The following is a 19,246-nucleotide window of genomic DNA, read 5'->3' on the forward strand; positions in this document are numbered from 1 at the left end:
TTCTTCCTTGGTCCACTAATGGCTGTCTAACTGACTAACTTGGGTTAACAAGAAACAAAAACTTTTTAAATAGAATTTTTTTTATATATATGCAGGAATGTCACAAAGAATTGAAACTCAACTAGTGATCAGAGAAATGAGACTTCTATGCCATCTGGAGATGAGGGAAGGCTAGAGGTCTGGATCTTCTGGGGGTGTGGGAGGCAATTCACTGGAACATGAGAGGAAGAAATGTTAAGCAAAGGTGGTCCAGTTAATAAGTCTCTTGGGTGAAAAGGGTATACTATATCATAAAAGCCAAATATGCAAATTGCCCCCTATGAAGGAGTTCAACTGGGAGTCTAAATGCTTGCTGTGACATGCGCTGACCACCAGGGGGCAGCATGAAACATAATGGGCATAGGTGATGCAGCACTGGCAGAGGGTGGTGGTGGAGGCACTGCTGGTCATGATGGGCCTGAAGAGAGTAAAACCATGGTGGAGCAGGTGAGTGGGCAGTGCCATGCCAAAGCAGGTGCCAGGGGGCACCCAATCACCCTGTAGATGGAGCGGTGACAGCGGAGGATGAGGCTGGCACCCAGCTACCAAGCAATGATGGAGTTAGGTGGGGCCATGGGTGCAAGTTGGGGGTGAGAGCATGGGTGCCGATCACCGCAGCCACCCAGAGGGAGCCACTGGTGCATTGTGCACCAGGCCTCTAGTCTCTGACAGTAGTTCTCTTCCAAGTACAAAGGTCCCTTTTCTAATATAAATTTCCTTTATAACTGCTGATTATCTAACAAGTGGGGAATGTTAAAATTTTGGGGGGTGGGGGAGCAGTGCAGGAAGAGTTAAGAGCTTTTCCTAAGTCTATTGCATTTTGATTTCCTTCAACTCAAAATAAGCCACATCCCAAATGGTGAGAGGAGCTTTGGGGGGCAAAGTAGGCAGATTTAGGAAATTTAAAAAATTAAGCAGTCTATAGGGAAAGCACAGGGCTGAAAAGAGCACATATTCAGAGAATAAGGGAGCTGCCAGAAGGCACACATTTCCACAGAAGAAAGGAGCAGAGAGCTGCAGGTCTACATTTACAAAATAAAGGGAAGGGAGCCACTCCTTCAGAGGGAATAGGAAGACAATAAGAGACAAGAGAACCTCAGGTACCTCACCTGTGGTTTGAGCTCTTGAGTTGCTATAGTGACAAATCAGAGGGGATATCAAAGCACAAAGAACTACAACCTTTATAAACCATATAAAAAAGGGACATAGTGCCAAAACTGGTTTGGCTCAGTGGATAGAGCGTCAGCCTGGGGACCAAAAGGTCCCAGGTTCGATTCCGGTGAAGGGCATGTACCTTGGTTGCGGGCACATCCCCAGTGGGAGTGTGCAAGAGGCAGCTGATCAATGATTCTCTCTCATCGATATTTCAAATTCTATCCCTCTCTCTTCCTCTGTGAAAAATCAATAAAATATATTTAAATAAATAAAAGGTCAGGGGACTCACAGAACTCATAAACCAAGATCACAGTGAGGACTGAGATTTCTGGGTTATCCACTTCTCACTGCAGAGCCCCCAGCTTCCCAAAGAAACCCACCTCAGCCCACTCCTTCATTCTGGGCCCACTGGCGGTTCAATCAGCTCTGGCAGGACTCCTGGCACAGATCAACTATCCCATGTGTCTGTCGACCTGAGAGGCCGTGTCACCATAGAAGGTGGGCACAACGCCTGTCCCTCCTGCATCCAGCAGTCCTGGGCTGGTCTACAGGACAGGTTCCCTTGCCCTGTGTGCCGTCACCCATGCGAAGAGATGAATGTGAGGAGCAACACCCAGCAGGAAGGATGATGGATTTCACTAAGCTCCTCCAGACCACCAGGGGCAAAAAGAGGCAGGGAGGGAGGTACTTGTGAGACAAGCACAAGGTCATGGCCCTCTTCTGAGAGGAGGACCTACCGCTGTTCTGTCCCCTGTGCACTCAGCCCCCTGATCACTAGGGCCACCAGGTGAGGCCCCTGGAGGAGGCTGCCTGTCAGCACAGGCAAAGGCTCAGCAGTCACATTGAGCCCCTGAAGAAGGGGACAGCCAAAACCGGTTTGGCTCAATGGATAGAGCATCAGCCTGAGGACTGAAAGGTCCCGGGTTCGATTCCGGTCAGGGGCATGTACCTTGGTTGTGGGTACATCCCCAGAGGGGGTGTGCAAGAGGCGGCTGATTGATGATTCTCTCTCATCGACGTTTCTAACTCTCTATTCCTCTCTCTTCCTCTCTGTAAAAAAATCAATAAAATATATATATATTTTAAATTAACTCAAATGTATTAAACGCTTAAATGTAAGACTTGAAACCATAAAACTCCTAGAAGAAAAAAAAAAAACTTAGGGTAAAAAAAACCATTTACATAGTTATTAAAAAAAAAAGAGAGAGAGAGAATATCAAGGATTGGCTGCCTCTTTGTCACCCCCTACCGTGAATTGAGCCAGCAATCCAGGCATATCCCCTTGACTGGAATTGAACCAGGGATGCTTCAATCCACAGTCCAATGCTCTATCCACTGAGCCAAACTAGCCAGGGCCAAACTGTCTTTAAATATGAGTCTCAAATCTACTTCCAGGTTAAAAAAAAAAAAAGAGGAATTTTCAATCTTATTAAAAATTGCTTGGTTATTATTTACTTGAGATTAATTTAACAATGGTAACAATTTACCATCAAACTCTTGTAAAACTGGAACTGTGTTTCATTATGTCTTGCCTGATGGACCTCATTCAGTGCTAAGATCATAGTACTATTATTTCTATTAACTTATTAATCCAAATTAGTGCTTTAATGTCTCTCAACTTTGTATTTTTTCATAGGTCATCTTATTTGGTGCTAGTAGGATGACTCAGTTGACTCTAGGTGAACTGTTTCCCCTAAAAATGTTTCAATATACTTAAGAAAAGATTTTCTGCAATTATGCTATCACTACGTACATTGTAAAATAGGGCACTATATTCTAGTAATCTGCTTTGGATCCATCTATGAAAGGAGACTCAAAACCTTTTCATTCCTACCACGCCTGCCTAAATTCAAAACATCCCATTGTTTTTCTACAAAGTCGGTTTCCTGGTGATGAGGGCCACAGGTCTGCCTGTGGGATGCTAGCACCTGGCCTGCCTGTTGCAAACACTCCAGGTCCCACAGCCCTTCAGAGCCAAGAGAGGGGACCTGTAAGGAGGGGAGATTTGCCTTGCACATGCCAGTGGGGTATAGCAGAGTCCAGAAGCTGGGCCCGCAGGCCACACACGGAACCTGGACTATGAGGACAGGAGCAATGCTCAGTTCCCAGAGCAGAAGCACACTGTATGTGGGCTCAGCACCTTCCTGGAACTCAATCCAACACAGCAGCCCACTCTGGTGAGGAACCCGTAAAATAAGGCTGAAAACCTTTGTGTCAGGGATCCTATCCCATCCTGGTGCATCCTTCTGCAACCCCACGCTGTGGGCCAGGCCTACTCATGAGGCTTCCTTTCAACACATCTTCTAAGATGCGTAACACATCAGAAGGTTTTCCCACATTGCTTACATTCATAAGGTTTTCCCGCAGAAGGTGTACTTCCATGCTTTCTATGAGACTTGGGAGAAACTGAAAACTTAACCACATTCCTTACATAGAGTATTTTTCCACTGTGTGTGCTTAAATGCTTTGGCAAAACCATTTGATTTCTCTCACATCAATATCGCTCTGTCTTTCCCTCTGACTTCCACTCTCCCAATGGAAAACTATCCTCAGGTGAGGATTAAAAAGAGCTAGGATGGGAGAAACCAAGATGGCAGAATAGGTAAACACCTAAACTGCAGCTTCGAACGACAATTTCAAAATTACAACTAAAAGACAAAACAGACATCATCCAGAACCACAGGAAAGCTGACTGGAAATTCTACAACTAGAAAGAGAAAACCACAAGGAAAATCAGAGGATCTGTAAGAGCCTGAGGTACAGAGACACAGGCGCGCACGTGTGGAGAGGATGGAGCTGGAGTTGAGTGGGGAGGAGGGGTGGGCTGAGAGCCTGGCTGGCATTCTCTAGCAAGAAGGAGATAAAAGCTCTGGACTGTGCCAAACCCCAGTTCTGACTGCAGTAAACCCCAGCTCTGGGTGAGACCCTGGGGACCCAGGCTCATACGCGGGGAATCTGGGCTGTAAGGTGGAAACTCAGGAAAGCAGTGAAAGGCAGATATCCAGAGGCACGCATGTGAATGCACGCAGAGGATGGACTGTTGACTGTGCCGTTGGATTGTCCTAGCGGAAAGGAGACAAAAGCTCCAGATTGCGCTGAGCCCCAGCTCTGACTGCACTGAACCCCAGTTCCGGGCCAGACCATGGGGACCCAGGCTCATACGGAGGGAGTCTGAGCTGTAAGGCGGAAACTCAGGGGAGTAGTGAAAGGCAGACTCGAGGGGCCCGCACGTGAATACATGCAGAGGATGCACTGTTGACTGTGCCACGGGATTGTCCTGTCTGGCCGCGGGTGAAACTTGAGGGCACCTTTCTCTCAGAGAGGGACACTGAGACCCAGGAACCTCATAGGGTGGGACTGACAAGAAGCCAAGGCTGTAGGCTCCACCCTAAAACTCTGCCCCATCCAAGCTGAGCACAGAGGCTTTTCCAAGTTGAGTTGAATAAGGCTGTCTCTCAGCATAAACATAGCTGATCCTCAGAGCCAATTGGCCTGGAGGGCAACTCCTCCCACTGATACCAACAATCAAGACTTAACTGCAACAAGGCTGTACACACAGTCCACAAAGGGGTTCGCCAAGAGTGTCCACCTCAAGTAACTGGGGAGGCCGAGCCACTGGCCCATATAGGACACCTAACACATAAAGCTATCCTACCAACTCAGGGAAGCAGCAAAAATGCAGAGACAAAGAAACAGATCACAAAGAAAAGAAATGGAGGAAAACAAATGACTGGAGAGTTCAAAACCACAGTTATAAGGTTTTTCAAGAATTTCCTAGACAAGGCCAATAAATTTAGCCAGACCCTCAAAAATATGAGAGAGACCCTAGAGATTATGGGAAAGGATCAACTAAAAATTAAACATACACTGACTGAAATAAAAAATATTATACAGACACCCAAAAGCAAACTAGAGGAATGCAAAGATTTGAAATACAAAGAAGCAAAAATCACTCAACTGTTAAAGCTAAAAGAAAAACAGAATCCAAAAAGTTGAAGATAGTGTAAGAAGCCTCTGGGACAATGTCAACCATACCAACATCAGAATTATGTAGATGCCAGAAGAGAGAGCAAATACTGAAAACCTATTTGAAAAAATAATGACTGAAAACTTTCCCCACCTGGTGAAAGAAACAGACTTACAAATCCAGGAAGTGCACAGAACCCCAAACAAAAGGAATCCAAAGAGAACCAAACAAAGACACATCATAATTAAAATGCCAAGAGCAAAAGACAGAAAGAATATTAAAAGCAGCAAGAGAAAAACAGTTAATTACCTACAAGGGAACATCCATATGATTATAAGCTGATTTCCCAACAGAAACTATGCAGGCTAGACAGAAGTGGCAAGAAATACTCAAAGCAAGAATCTACAACCAAGAGTACTCTACCCAGCCAAGCTGACATTCAGAACTGAAGGTCAGCTCTTTAGAGCTTCATAGATAAGAAAAAGCTAAAGGAGTTCATCAACACCAAACCAGTATTATATGAAATGCTGAAAAGTATTCTCTAAGGGGAAGAAGAAAAGATAAACATAAACATTATGAACAACAAACACATATCTATCAACAAGTGAATCTAAAAATCAAGTGAATTAAAAATCTGATGAACAGAATAAACTGGTGAATATAATAGAATCAGGGGCATAGAAAGGGAGTGGACTGACAATTCTCAGGGGGAAAAGGGTGTGGAAAGACACTGGACAAAAGTTGTACACCAATGGATGAGGACAGTGAGGGGGAGGTAAGGGAAGAGGATGGGATGGGAACCAGGTGGAGGGAAGCTATGGGGGGGGGGGGGAGGGGGGGAGAGTAACAACTGTAATAATCTGAACAATAAAGATTTATTAAATTATATATAGTACAGTGGCCAAAGGCTTTTCTATGCTCTACACAGTAGGGCTTATTTTCAGTGAGAGTTCTTTCATTCATTTTGATTTATCTCCACTATTAGTGTTATTAGTGTTTTTGTGATTTTTGAAGGGAACTAGGATGAATAAACACTTTCCCCCATGGCTTACATTCATAGGGTTTTTCCTTATTATGAGTTCTTCTATGATATAAGAGGGAACTTAAGCGAAAGTTTTAGCAAATTCCTTACATTCATAGGATTTTCTCTCACTATGAGTTCTTTCATGATGGTGAAGGATCTTGGACTAGAAGAAATTTTACCACTATGGTTACATTCATAGGGTTTTTCCCAAGTATGAAATTTTTCGTGATTTCTTAGCAAAGAGGAATGAAGGAAAGTTTTACCACATTCCTTACATTCATGAGGCATCTTTCCATGGGTTATGTTCTCTAAGACATTTGGCAGAAAAAAAGGCTTTCTCACATTTCTTACATTTGTATGGTTTCTCCCCAGTATGTATTCTTTCATGATTTCTAAGGGAAGCGGAATATATGAAAAGTTTTCCTAAATTTCTTACATTCATATGATTTCTCCCCAGTACACATTTTTTCATAATTCCTAAGAAGATGCACAGAGACTAAAAGCCTTACCACACTGCTGACATACATGGGGCTTTTTTTTTCCAGGGTGTGTTCCTTCATGATATTGGAGGGGAACTGCAAAAGCTATACCTTTACCATTATGCTTACATTCTTAGGGTTTTGATACAATATGAATTTTTTCCATGCCTGCTAAGTAAAGAGGGATAAGGAAAGGTTTTATCACGTTGCTTACATTCCTGAGGCTTCTTTCCGTCATGATTTCTTCTGTTTTCCAAGAGAGCTGCTATAATGGAAGGCTTTCCCACCTCATTTACATTGATAGGGTTTTTTCCCCTGTATGCACTTTCATAATATTGAAGGAAAAATGAAGACCAAAATTTACCACATAGCTTACATTCACGGGGTTTTTACCCAGAATGAGTTCTTTGATAACTTCTAAGGGAATAGAGATGATGGAATGTTCTACCACATTCCTTACATTCATGAGGCTTCTTTCCATCATGAATTCTTTTGTGATAACCAAGAGAGCTGTGGAAACTGAAGACTTCCCTATGTTGGTTATATTTATAAGGTTTTTCCTTATTTTGAGTCCTTTCATGATGTTGCAGGAAAGATAGATAAATCTTTATCACAATGATTATATTCATAATGTTTTGTGCCAGTAAGAGTACTTTCATGAAGTCAAGGTGATATTGATCATAAAGTGTTTTACCACATTCATGAGGCTTCTATCTGGCATGAGTTTTTTTATGATTTCCAAGAGAGCTGGGGAAAGCAAAGACTTTCCCACATTCCGTACATTGATAAGGTTTTTCCCCAGTATGCATTCCTTTGTGATATTTAAGGGAAGCTGAAGCAGAGAACACTTTACCACACACCGTACATTCATAGGGTTTTTCCCCAGTATGGGTTCTTTCATGATATTGAAGAGAAGATTGATAATAGAAACCTTTACCACAATGCTTACATTCATAGCGTTTTACCAGAGTATGAATTCTTTCATGCTCTCTGAGGCGATAGGGCCGACAGAATGTTTTACCACATTCCTTACATTCATGAGGCTTCTTTCTGTCATGAATTTTTTTATGTTTTTTAAGAGAGCTGCTAGAATGGAAGGCTTTCCCACATTGTTTACATTCATAGGGTTTCTCTCCAGTATGGATCCTTTCATGATTTCTAAGAAAATTGGAATGTATGAAAGCTTTCCCACATTGTTTACATTCAAAGGGTTTTTCCCCAGTATGCATTCTTTCATGATTTCTAAGGAAAGAGGGATAAGGAAAAGTTTTACCACATTCCTTGCATTCATGAGGCTTCTTGTTGTGATGATTCTTTTTATGATTCACAAGAGAGCTGCTATAATGGAAAGCTTTCCCACATTGTTTACATTCATAAGGTTTCTCCCCAGTATGGATCCTTTCATGATTTTTAAGAAAAGTGGAATCTATGAAAGCTTTTCCACATTGTTTACAATGAATGGGTTTCTCTGCAATATGTGTCCTTTCATGTTTTTTAAGAGAACTGGGATGTGTGAAAGCTAGCCTACATTGCTTACATTCATAGGGTTTTTCGCCAGTATGGATTCTTTCATGCATTCTAAGAAAAGAGGGATAAAGGAAAGTTTTACCACATTCCTTACATTCATAAGGCATTTTTCCGGCATGACTTCTTTGATGTTGAACAAGAGAGCTGCTAGAATGGAAGGCTTTCCCACATTGGTTACATTGAATGGGTTTCTCTGAAGTATGTGTTCTTTCATGATTTCTAAGAGAACTGATATATGTGAAAGCTTTCCCACATTGTTTACACTGAATGGGTTTCTCTGCAGTATGTGTTTTTCCATGATTTCTAAGAGAACTGATAAATGTGAAAGCTTTCCCACATTGCTTACATTTATAGGGTTTTTCCCCAGTATGCATTCTTTCATGAACTCTAAGGTAAGAGGGATAAAGGAAAGTTTTGCCACATTCCTTACATTCATGAGGCTTCTTTTCTTCATGACTTCTTTTATGACTTCTAAGAGAACTGAGCAAACTGAAGACTTTCCCACATTGCTTACATTCATAAGGTTTCTTGCCTGTATGTGTTCTTTCATGATTTCTAAGAGAAGTGGAACTGAAAGCTTTACCAGATTTCTTACATTCATAAGGCTTTTCTCCAGTGTGTGTTCTTTCATTTTCTCCGGAGTACTTGGGAGAACTGAAAGCTTTGCCACGTTGTTCACTTTGATGTGGTTTCTCTCCACTATGAGTATTTTTGTGATGTTTAAAGTTAATGAGACGTCTAAAGCATTTCCCACATTGCTCACTCTCATAGGGTTTCCCAGGAATATGCGTCCTTTCATGATTTCTAAGGGCAGTTGAATAGTGGAAAGTTTTCCCATTGGGGCTGCCTTCATGGCTCTGAGTATGTCGGTGAGGCTTTAAAGCTTTCTCAGGTTCCTTATACTTATAAGGTTTTTCTTCATATTCCTGAAACAGGCACAGTTTGCATCTAATGTGAGAGTTCAGGTGATTATTCAAGGATAAGTAACGTATGAAGAGTTGCCTACACAACCTGCATTTAGGTTGTTTTATTTCAGGAATTTCCTTCTTTTCATTATGATTTGGAATCTGGCAGAAGTTTTCTCTGCATTGACTACTATCCTTCCTTGTCCAGATTCTCTCTACCATATGACTGCTGTAAAAATCAGAAGAATATTAATACTCTGTTAACGATTTAATATTAATAGGATCACAATTACATTTTTACTATTTTCAAAGAGTAAAGTTTCTGAACATTCCATTTTTTGAAAGTGGAAATCTTGAAACTCCTGATGTAAGCTCTATCATAGATCTTATGATAACACTTATGTTCATTAATGGTACTTCTGTATATTGGTTCCAAGTAAAATTATTTTTTATACACTGAACATATAGGTCATATGTAAGAAATAATATTTTGATGAGAATATTCTAAAAAATCAATACATTTAAAATTGGACTGATACAATTGGATTACCTGTTTTTAAGATTCTTTTGTGGATTGGGCCCATAAGGCTCAGTGGATAGACTCACCCACCAGGGGCTTACCAGTTCAATTCTCTAAAAGTGAACATGGGCAGACTGCAGACTTATTTAACCCAGTACAGGGCATAAAAGAGGCAGCCTATTGATATTTCTATCTCTCCCTCTCACTTCCACATACTAAAATCAAAAACATATTTTTGCACCACCAGCGAGGCTCAGTGGTTGAGCACTGATCTCTAAACCAGGTGGTCATCATAGTTCAATTTCTGGTCAGGGCACATTGCCAGGTTCTGGATAGGATTCTGAATGTGGGACATGCACGAGACAGCCATCAATAATTCTCATCACTGATGTTTCTTTCTCTTTCTCCCTCTTTCTACCTCTATGAAATAAAAATTTTAAATATTAAGTAAATAAATAAAAAATATAAGAACATATTTAAGAAAACACACAATGATGCTCTTAATGCTTTGTCATGTCAATGTGACTCACCTAAGATTCCTCCCATGATTTTCATACTGATGTTCCTTGTCATGGTCATCACATTGTTCTTCTAAAATACATGCTAGAAAAAGCATCATATACTATTAAAGAATATTAAAAAATGGCTAGATTTTAGGGACACAATAAGCGGTGATCATTACTAGTTTAATTATCAATATACTCCATTCCCATATTCCATTTCTTCAAACAGTATTCATGAGCAAGCAACACTAGTTTTCTAACTGACTAAGTAACAAGTTGTTGTAGGCCAAAGTTGCCCTATGGTTGACCATCAACCTATGAACTGGTATGAACTGGGAGGACACAGATCAATATCCAATAGCACTGGTATGCAGGCTAGATCCCCAGTGTGAGACTCACAGAAGATACCCAATCAGTGATTCTCTCATCATTGATTTTTCTCTCATTCTCTCCCTCTCTTTCCTCTCTAAAATCAAAAAGTATTTATTTTAAAAAGTAATTTATGATACCTACCCACAGATGCCAGGTTCCAGAACGTTTCCAACATCACGTCTGTGTAGAATTTCTTCTGGGTCAAATCCAGGGAAGCCCACTCCTCCGTGGTGAACTCCACATTAACATCCTCAAAGGCCACTGAATCCTAAAACATCCCACATATGCATATGGGAGAATGGGTGAGATAGACAGCACTGGGGACCTGAGTGGGTTAATAACTCATAAGAAGTTCACATAGGACACATGGTCCCCAACACTCAGTCTATGACTTGATTATAGTAAGATTATTATTAATTTGCTTCACTCATTTCCTCAAGAACACATGGAACTTCTTGATAGGATTTACTGGGATCACTTCAAGTCTTCATTGCTCTCTAATGCCAGGGAAAAGAGCACCTTGAACAACTTCTATAGTAATACATTTAAATACTAGAATTTTAAGCCCATCCATTCCTGTGAGAAAATCTCCATTATAACCAACATTTGATGCAGCTATCCATGAAACATACTGTCTTATCTGCATAAAGTCTGTGAACAAGGGCCTAGTAGCTTACTTTTCTATTCTCATCACCAAACAGAAGAGGCCAGGCCATGTGTAGAAATTCAAATGAGAACAAAATGTACTTGGCGATATTGTCCTGAAGTACACCAGATTATTAGAAGTACACCTGAATGAATATAAATATTCTTATGGAGGAGAATGAACGATCATTTGCTTTTATATTATTTGTTAGTAACTCAGATCTTATTTTGCCACTCTCATGGAGATAGGACGTTACAATCAGAAATCAGGCATGAGCAAGTCAGGGCAACTTAGCCCTCGACAAAAGTCCTCTACTCATGAGCCTGAGGGTTACTTCATACTGATTTATAAGACACATAGACACGTATATTGAAATTGTAAGATCACATTCAAAAGAAGTCTTTCTGGCAGAATTGTGACTCTAATGGGGGCGTGGAACTTAAGGAACAATTTAAGACTTGGCATGTACAAGGGCCTTTATTCATATCTTAATATTTTCATGTTGGAATTAGTTTTACCTGAAACTAATATAAAATAAAATGTAAACTATAATTGGAATGTAAACTGTAATTGGCAATATATGGTGTTTATGGAGAAAAAAATTAATATAATTAAAATGTCCATAGTACCCAAAGCAATCTATAGCTTCAATGCAATTCCTATCAAGATACCCATGATGAAACTCACATAACTAGAACAAATATTCAAAAATTTTACATAAACCGCCGAAACTGGATCATTCAGATTATTCTCTCTCTCTTTTTAAAAAAAAAAAAATTTTTATTGATTTTATTGAGCCAGATCGATTTTGGCTGGATTATTCCCTTTCATCATAAATATTTCTCTCTCCTCCTCCCTTCCTCTCTGAAGCATATATATATATATATATATATATATATATATATATATATATATATATATTTTTTTTTTTTTTTTTTTTTTTTTTTTTAAATGAACAGTCCGAGTGCTAATTACAAGGTAAGAAAAACCCTCGGAGCTTGTGCTCTGCTGAGGAGTCAGCTGCCTGGCCTGAGTGTGGGCAGACTCTAAGGCGTCAGTGACTGAGCTGTGTGCCTCCAGGGAAGGGGTCATTCCCCAAAGTTTCCCGTGAACCTGTCTGGTGCCTCCCCCTCAAGAGAGATGCCCTAGTCCCGCCTCTGCACTCCCAGCCGCACGCCCTCCTGGTGGCTGCACCATGCTGATGAGGGCAGAACCCAGGACTGACTGAATTGGGTGCTCAAGGCTGAATGCCATTCCACCCACCTTCCCCAACCCTGACGGGCCCATTCTCCTCAATGGAGACCCCGAACCCCACCTGCCTCACACTTAGTGGTCCTGTCGTGCAGAGGTCAGGTTCCTGGAGAATCTGGCACAGACTGAGCTGTGTGGCTCTAGGTATGGGGCCATTTTTCCTTCCCTTGCACCACCTATACAGAGTCCTCCCTCACATGGACAAATTCTGTTTGCATCTGATACTCTGCTGGCCGCACCCTGAGGACTTCCTGAGGCCCTGCCCACCACAGTGGTGTGGAGCACCCAGGAATGTGGCCAGACTTAGTCTATGTTGGGATATTTGTTAAGTATTATAATAATCAAAACTGTATTTAGGGGTAACAGGAGGAACAGTGCTGGAGGGCCGTGAGTCTTCAGGCACATTTTTTTCTATTTCACGGGTGTAGCGCAAATAAATGCAGATATTTACATGCTCTGTTTTTCAACCATTCTAGAATTTCATTTCTTTTTTTCTTTTTTCTTTTTTTAAATATATTTTATTGATTTTGTACAGAGAGGAAGGGAGAGATATAGAGAGCTAGAAACATCGATGAGAGAGAGTCATCGATCAGCTGCCTCTTGCACACCCCCTACTGGGGATATGCCCGCAACCAAGGTACATACCCTTGACCAGAATCGAACCCGGGTCCCTTCAGTCCCCAAGCCGACGCTCTATCCATTGAGCCAAACCGGTCTCGGCTAGAATTTCATTTCTTTAAATAATAACAGTTTTACTCCTAAAATGTATTCAATTTTCAGAAATTTACATACTGTTCTCATAATTTTCACATCAACTACAATAAAAATTCAATGATGTAACCATTTTTTTTGAAATATATTTTATTGAGTTTTTACAGAGAGGAAGAGAGAGGGATAGAGAGTTAGAAATGTCAAGAGAGAGAATCATTGATCAGCTGGTTCTTGAACACCCCCTACTGGGGATGTGCCCGCAACCAAGGTACATGCCCTTGACCGGAATCGAACCTGGGACCTTTCAGTCCACAGGCCGATGCTCTATCCACTGAGCCAAACCGGTTTCGGCTGATGTAACCATTTTTAAGGTCTCTGGAACAGCAGTCGCCAACGGCCTTCCAAGGAACACTGGTGGTCCGTGAGGTCGGAAAGGTTGGGGACCCGTGCTCTAGAACAGTGACTGTCAAACTGCGGCTCAAGAGCCACACGCTGCTCTTTGGCCCCTTGAGTTTTTGGCAAAGGCCAGCTTAGGAGGACCCTAATAAAGTTTATAACAATGCAACTACCTATATAGTTTAAGTTTACAAAATTTGGCTCTCTAAAGAAATTTCAATGGTTGTACTGTTGATAATTGGCTCTGTTGACTACTGAGTTTGCCAACCACTGTTCTAGAACAAGCATGTCAAACTCAAAGACACACACGGGCCAAATAAACAAGGTTTAAGTTTATGTGGACCACAAAACCCGCCCCCCCCCCCAAAAAAAAAACACAAAAGCTTCCATTTCCATAGAAACGTATGCTTATTTCTATAGAGACACGCTGAATACAAAGGGTTGATATAAATTAGGAATCGTTAACAGAAAATAGAACGTTTTAAAAGTTAATATTTTGTCTTGCACATTATCTTACCTGAGTAACTGCACATCTCAAATAAGCGTATCTCAAATAAACCTATTTTTTTATTTTCTTTTTTAACATATACTTTATTGATTTTTTACAGAGAGGAAGGGAGAGAGAGCTAGAAACATTGCCGAGAGTAAAATCCTAACCCAGTCACTCTGCAACTTGCAGTTCAACACTAATCCCTCTAAAAGCCTCCAGTGTTCCTCCCCCTAAGGAACCCTGACCTGACTGAAGCAATCCCCTCTTTTCTTTTGCTAATAACCTCTCAAAGCCACCTCCTTTCTGCCCACGCCTTCCATTTGAACAGCCCTCAGGTACTATTTACCAGATGGAGTGCGGCCTGATTCGTGAATGGGAATTAAGCCCGTTAGACCTTCCACTTAATCAGCGGAATCTTGTTTTTAACCGTTTGAAAAGCACCACAACACAAACCGCTGATAAAGATGCTGTGACTCTGAGGAGGGAAGATGGGGTTCAGGGTCCGGGGAGAGGCTGGGAATGCAGGCATTGGCTGCAGAGCAGGGCCTGGGGGACGGGGGACTGGAGAGCCTGCTCCACACACAGGAGAACACGGTCCCTCTGGGGGGAAAGGAGGGACAGGCCACAGACCACAGCTCCCCCCGGGCACGGACCGCGGAGGCCGAGCCCCCTGTCCCCACGGACCCTCCACGCGGCCCCGCACCCACTGCGGAGCCCGGGCTGTGGGCGCGGAGCCGCCCGGACTCGCTCCGCAGCCCCAGGCCCCGCCGCGGGGACGCCCTGGACCCGGGTCCCGGCGGGGCCCCCTGCGAGCCCGAGGGGCCTGCAGCCTCCGCGGAGCCCGGGCGCCTGGGGTCCGCAGCCCGGACCTGCCCGCGGCCAGACGGTCCCCGGGGCTCCCCGCCCTCCTGCCGCCTCCGCGCCCGGCCGCCACTCACCATGTCCGTTCCCGGCCCGAGTCCCCTGCGGCCCCACCGCCCGGACAGATCACAGGAGAAAGACGGAAATGAGAGGGACGTTCGACCCCGGGGAACTTCCGTGTGGAAGCAGAGAAGAGCACCACCCACCCGCTCCCCGAATAGCCCATCTACCCGCCCCCACCGGCCCCACAGCTGCTCCGCCCACCTGGCGCCCAGCTCCGATGACAGACACTTCGCAGACAGCGCCCCCTAGCGCCCGAGGTGCACAGGCCTGAGCCCAAAGCAGCCACAGCTCCTGTCCAGGACGTTTGCCCTGAGAGGCAGGGCTGAGAGTCCCCAGGGAACAGAGGTCCTTCCTTGCAAACACACACCCTGAAAAGGCACCTGATGAATCTGGCTCCATTGTGATCTTTGTTGACAGCTGGAGTCTGACGTGTGCATTTGCCAAAAAGGTGCACAGGCTCAGGGACCAGGGATGCCTTAGGGTGGGATCCTTCCAGAACTGCAGCCAGATCCCCAGGTAAAGCATTGGAACCAGAAACAAGCCATCATGTCCAGCGGGAAAAGTGACTTCTGTGTATTTAGAATGGTTACCTTTAGAAAATAATTTTCACATGAAAAATGTGTTCCCACTGGTGATTCAGTCACGGTCCTCTGAGGTCATGAGCCACCCTTACTTGTGGTTATGTTGTGGGCAGTTGCACAGACCCACGCAGAGCAGGGAGATGGGCCAGGTACGGAGGTCACCAGGGTGGAGAGCCCAGGTGTCCAGCAATGGGCAGTCAATTGTAGGGTGGGACCTTGTCCCCAGGGAGACTTTTCCTCCTCCAGCTCCAGGCCAGATAAGCAACAAAACGCCAGGGCTGACATCAGGAGCAGCTGCACTGAACAATGCCCCCGCCCTGGTGCCGGCCCATCCATCAGTGGAGGCCACATCCCTGAATGGACACATCTGGAAAGCTGCAGAATATTCCATTCAGCTCTTCCCCTGGGACCTCCCCTGAAATCTCCACCCTAAAACCTTCAGGAAGGAGGACCCAGTGCGCTCTCCCTCCCTGGAACACACCTGTACCTTTCCCTTTCCTTCCATCTGCTCCTCCCCCAGGCAGGTTACCATTAGCTTGTACTCACAAGCTCCAAAGACCCCTTCTGTTACCTCCTTAACTCCTTTCCTAAGCCCACTTCTTCTAAAAATTACCTCTCACACCTCTGTAATTTACCCAGTAAACGTTCTCTTACCATTTGGATCTTGCTCTGAGTTCTTTTCTAGCCAGAAAAGAACTCACCACGTACCCAGGCTGCTGAACCCACCTTTGGTCTGAGCCCAGTCAGATACCTGGTGCCATTCCTATTGCCTATCACAATTACACTGTTTAACCCAGCAATAATGAGATTCATCAGAAAACTGGGTTCCATCTGTCAACGTAAGAATCATTCAAACCTCAAGATAATTTTTGTGAGTTTATTGTCAGGAAGCAAAATATCAATGGATTGAGATATTGTTCCTGGGAATGGAGTTTTGTACCTTATCTATAATAATAAAAGTGTAATATGCTAATTAGACCAGACACCCTTCTGGATGAAGCCAGGGCTATGAGGGAAGCCCAGATCCTGGGTGCCTGTCCACAGCCAGAGGGAAGCCGGGATCCTGGGTCCTGCAGGCAGCCAGGCGGAAGACCAGGACCCAGGTTCCAGAGGGAAGCCAGTACAGGCAGCCGGGGGAAGGAAGGTCTACTCTTGCAGGAATTTCATGCATTGGTCCTCTAGTTTTATATATCACAATCAGAAGAGAAGATCCCAGCGGGTTACATGGAATCCACTGGTGATACATTAGGGGTAAGAGCAGGTGGTTCCTGTAGTCTCCATCACGGCAAACACAAGGGCCAGGACAGACTTAGTGTTGCTGCATCCACCTGCACCATGGAAACCATCAGGTCTCAAGACTCACCCTACAAGATGGTCTTTTCATCAAAGAGCTCCACTGAGAAGCCACAAGGAGTTCCTTGTATGGATAGATTTTCCCCGTAGCCTTGGCGTATGGCCCTCATGGAAAGAGTCACACACGGTTCAAGCAGCTGCTCTGTGGGAGGGTCACTGAGAAGATGCCACAGCTGGTCAACCAATGAGCTACAACTGGGCAATCACATTCCTTCCTCCCACCCCTGTCCTTGGGATATATGTTCTTTCCACTGATGGAGGACTAGAGGCCGTTCCAAGGACGGAGGTTTGAGAAGACAATGTTGCTGACCCCATCTGACCGGCTGACCCAGTGAAGGCTTTTAGGTAAACTTTGAAGATTCTGGGGGGGGCAGTGTGGAGGTCTACTGCTCTCATGGCCACCCAAGACCTCCCTGGTATGCGAGATCCTCTGCTTATGAGAATGGCCACTTAATCTGGATTGGTCTGTCTCTTTCTTCGGTCTTTCCTTTTCCTTCATGTGTTGGGGCAGTCTCAGTGCTCACTGGTGAACTCCCAAGTTGCACTCCAGCATCTCTTATATGTGAGTGAAAATAAGGAAGCAAATGGATCCTTTTTGTGGTAGAAAGCATGAAATACTGTAAATGGCAGAAGAACAGATATTTGTTTGTACTTAAAAATATTTTTCCTTGCCAAAACCGGTTTGGCTCGGTGGATAGAATGTTGGCCTGGGGACTGAAAGGTCCCAAGTTCGATTCCGGTCAAGGGCATGTACCTCGGTTGCGGGCACATCCCCAGTAGGAGGTGTGCAGAAGGCAGCTGATCGATGTCTCTCTCTCATCAATGTTTCTAACTTTCTATTCCTCTCCTTTCCTCTCTGTAAAAAAATCAATAAAATATATTAAAAAATATTTTTCCTTGTGGTCTGCCTGAAATACAGACATGGTGTTTGAAGCAGTAGTGGAAGAATCAATTACATTTTTCTATCTAGTTAAGAAGGCAATACATCCTAATCACAGCGTATTTTGTATTTTGAAGATTTCAGAGTAGGGAAAATAACCACCCATACATGAAATCAAAACAGTCATCACAGAATTATATTAAAAGCATTACTTCATAATTATTTTACTGACCCATTTCGATTTATTTTTAAAATTATATGTCTATATGTCTATATGTATATATACTAGTATATACCTGTTTTATTTATTTCAGAAAAGAAAGTAGAGGGAGGGAGAGATATAAACATCAATGAGAAAGAAACATAGGTAGGCTGCCTCCTTCACTGGGGACTGTGTCTATAACCTGGGCATGTGCCTTGACCAGGAATCAAACCAGCAATCTCTGGTGCAGGAGTTGATGTTCAACCACTGAGCCACACTGTCTGAACAACTATTTTAGTGTTTATAAGATAATGACGACAATGACAATGAGAATAGCAACAGGAATGCTAATACTAATAATCAAGACATTTTACGACGCAAACATTTGTATAGTATATGACTGTCTAACTGCCAGGGCTGACCAGCAGCCCCTGAGCGACTGATGAATGATTGCTCTAACAACGTTTCTGTGAGAGAGAGAACTAAGGCACTTCTTAGCTTTGGCCACCAAGTAGCTCCGTTCGCCTGCCTCCTTTGGCCTTTATTGTCATAACAGCTTGAACTAAAATTAACCTCTAGATCACATGTGTCAAACACAAGGCCTGCGGGCCAAATCCAGCCCGCCAGGCCTTGCAATGTGGCCCGCACCACGCTGTCATCATTGCACTCCGCTGTCAGTTTATGACATTGTCAGTTTATGACTGTTCAGTAAATCATTCGGCCCGCGATTTAGGCTGGATTTTAGATTTTGGCCCCTTCTCTGATTGAGTTCGACACCCCTACTCTAGATACAATCAGCAAGGTGAGCATCCTTGAGAAAGCATATGCTTCTACAAGGATCGGTCTAAATGACTAAACATAGAGATTCTGGCAAAACTGCCCGGGAAATTGGACTTGTTTGGAAAAGTCCAGGTAGGGGCCCCCACCTTCGGCAAGGTCCCCTCAGAGGCCCCCCGACCTTTCGGAGAATCCAACTGAGTCCTTGCTTCCCCACCTCTAACCACTGAGCCGTACACCCACAACCAATATATAAAAATGAATACTTACAATAAATGCACTGATAGAGGCTTACTAAGTGCAAGGCGCTCAGCACCACGGGAGAATTGGCTCAGTACTTTCCATCTTCACAGACTCCTAATCTGAGCACCTTTGGTTAGAGAGGCACCTGAGACTTGGGGAGCTGACTGATTTGTCTCACATACGCGGTCAGTAGGCAGCTCAGGTTCATCTCCACAAAAAAACTGTAGACGTATTTCTTCTGTGAATATCCTGTCCTATATAATCAAGTCCAGCGACCATAAGGGCAAAATGACCATAACGA

The 19,246-nt window shown here is 43.6% G+C and overlaps 1 long non-coding RNA gene across 1 annotated transcript; it reads right to left on the bottom strand.

Annotated features, from left to right (window-relative positions):
- Nucleotides 1–6,008: 6,008 nt before the first annotated feature.
- On the bottom strand, nt 6,009–15,067 carry LOC311623701. Its single transcript, XR_014795186.1, has 4 exons — nt 14,924–15,067; nt 10,633–10,759; nt 10,147–10,219; nt 6,009–9,325 (listed from the first exon to the last, which is right to left on the bottom strand). It is a non-coding gene; the product is annotated as an uncharacterized lncRNA (long non-coding RNA).
- Nucleotides 15,068–19,246: the final 4,179 nt, after the last annotated feature.

The sequence above is a fragment of the Pipistrellus hanaki genome (assembly GCF_964339955.1).
Source record: "Pipistrellus hanaki genome assembly, chromosome: 5".
Taxonomy (NCBI): Eukaryota; Metazoa; Chordata; class Mammalia; order Chiroptera; family Vespertilionidae; genus Pipistrellus; species Pipistrellus hanaki.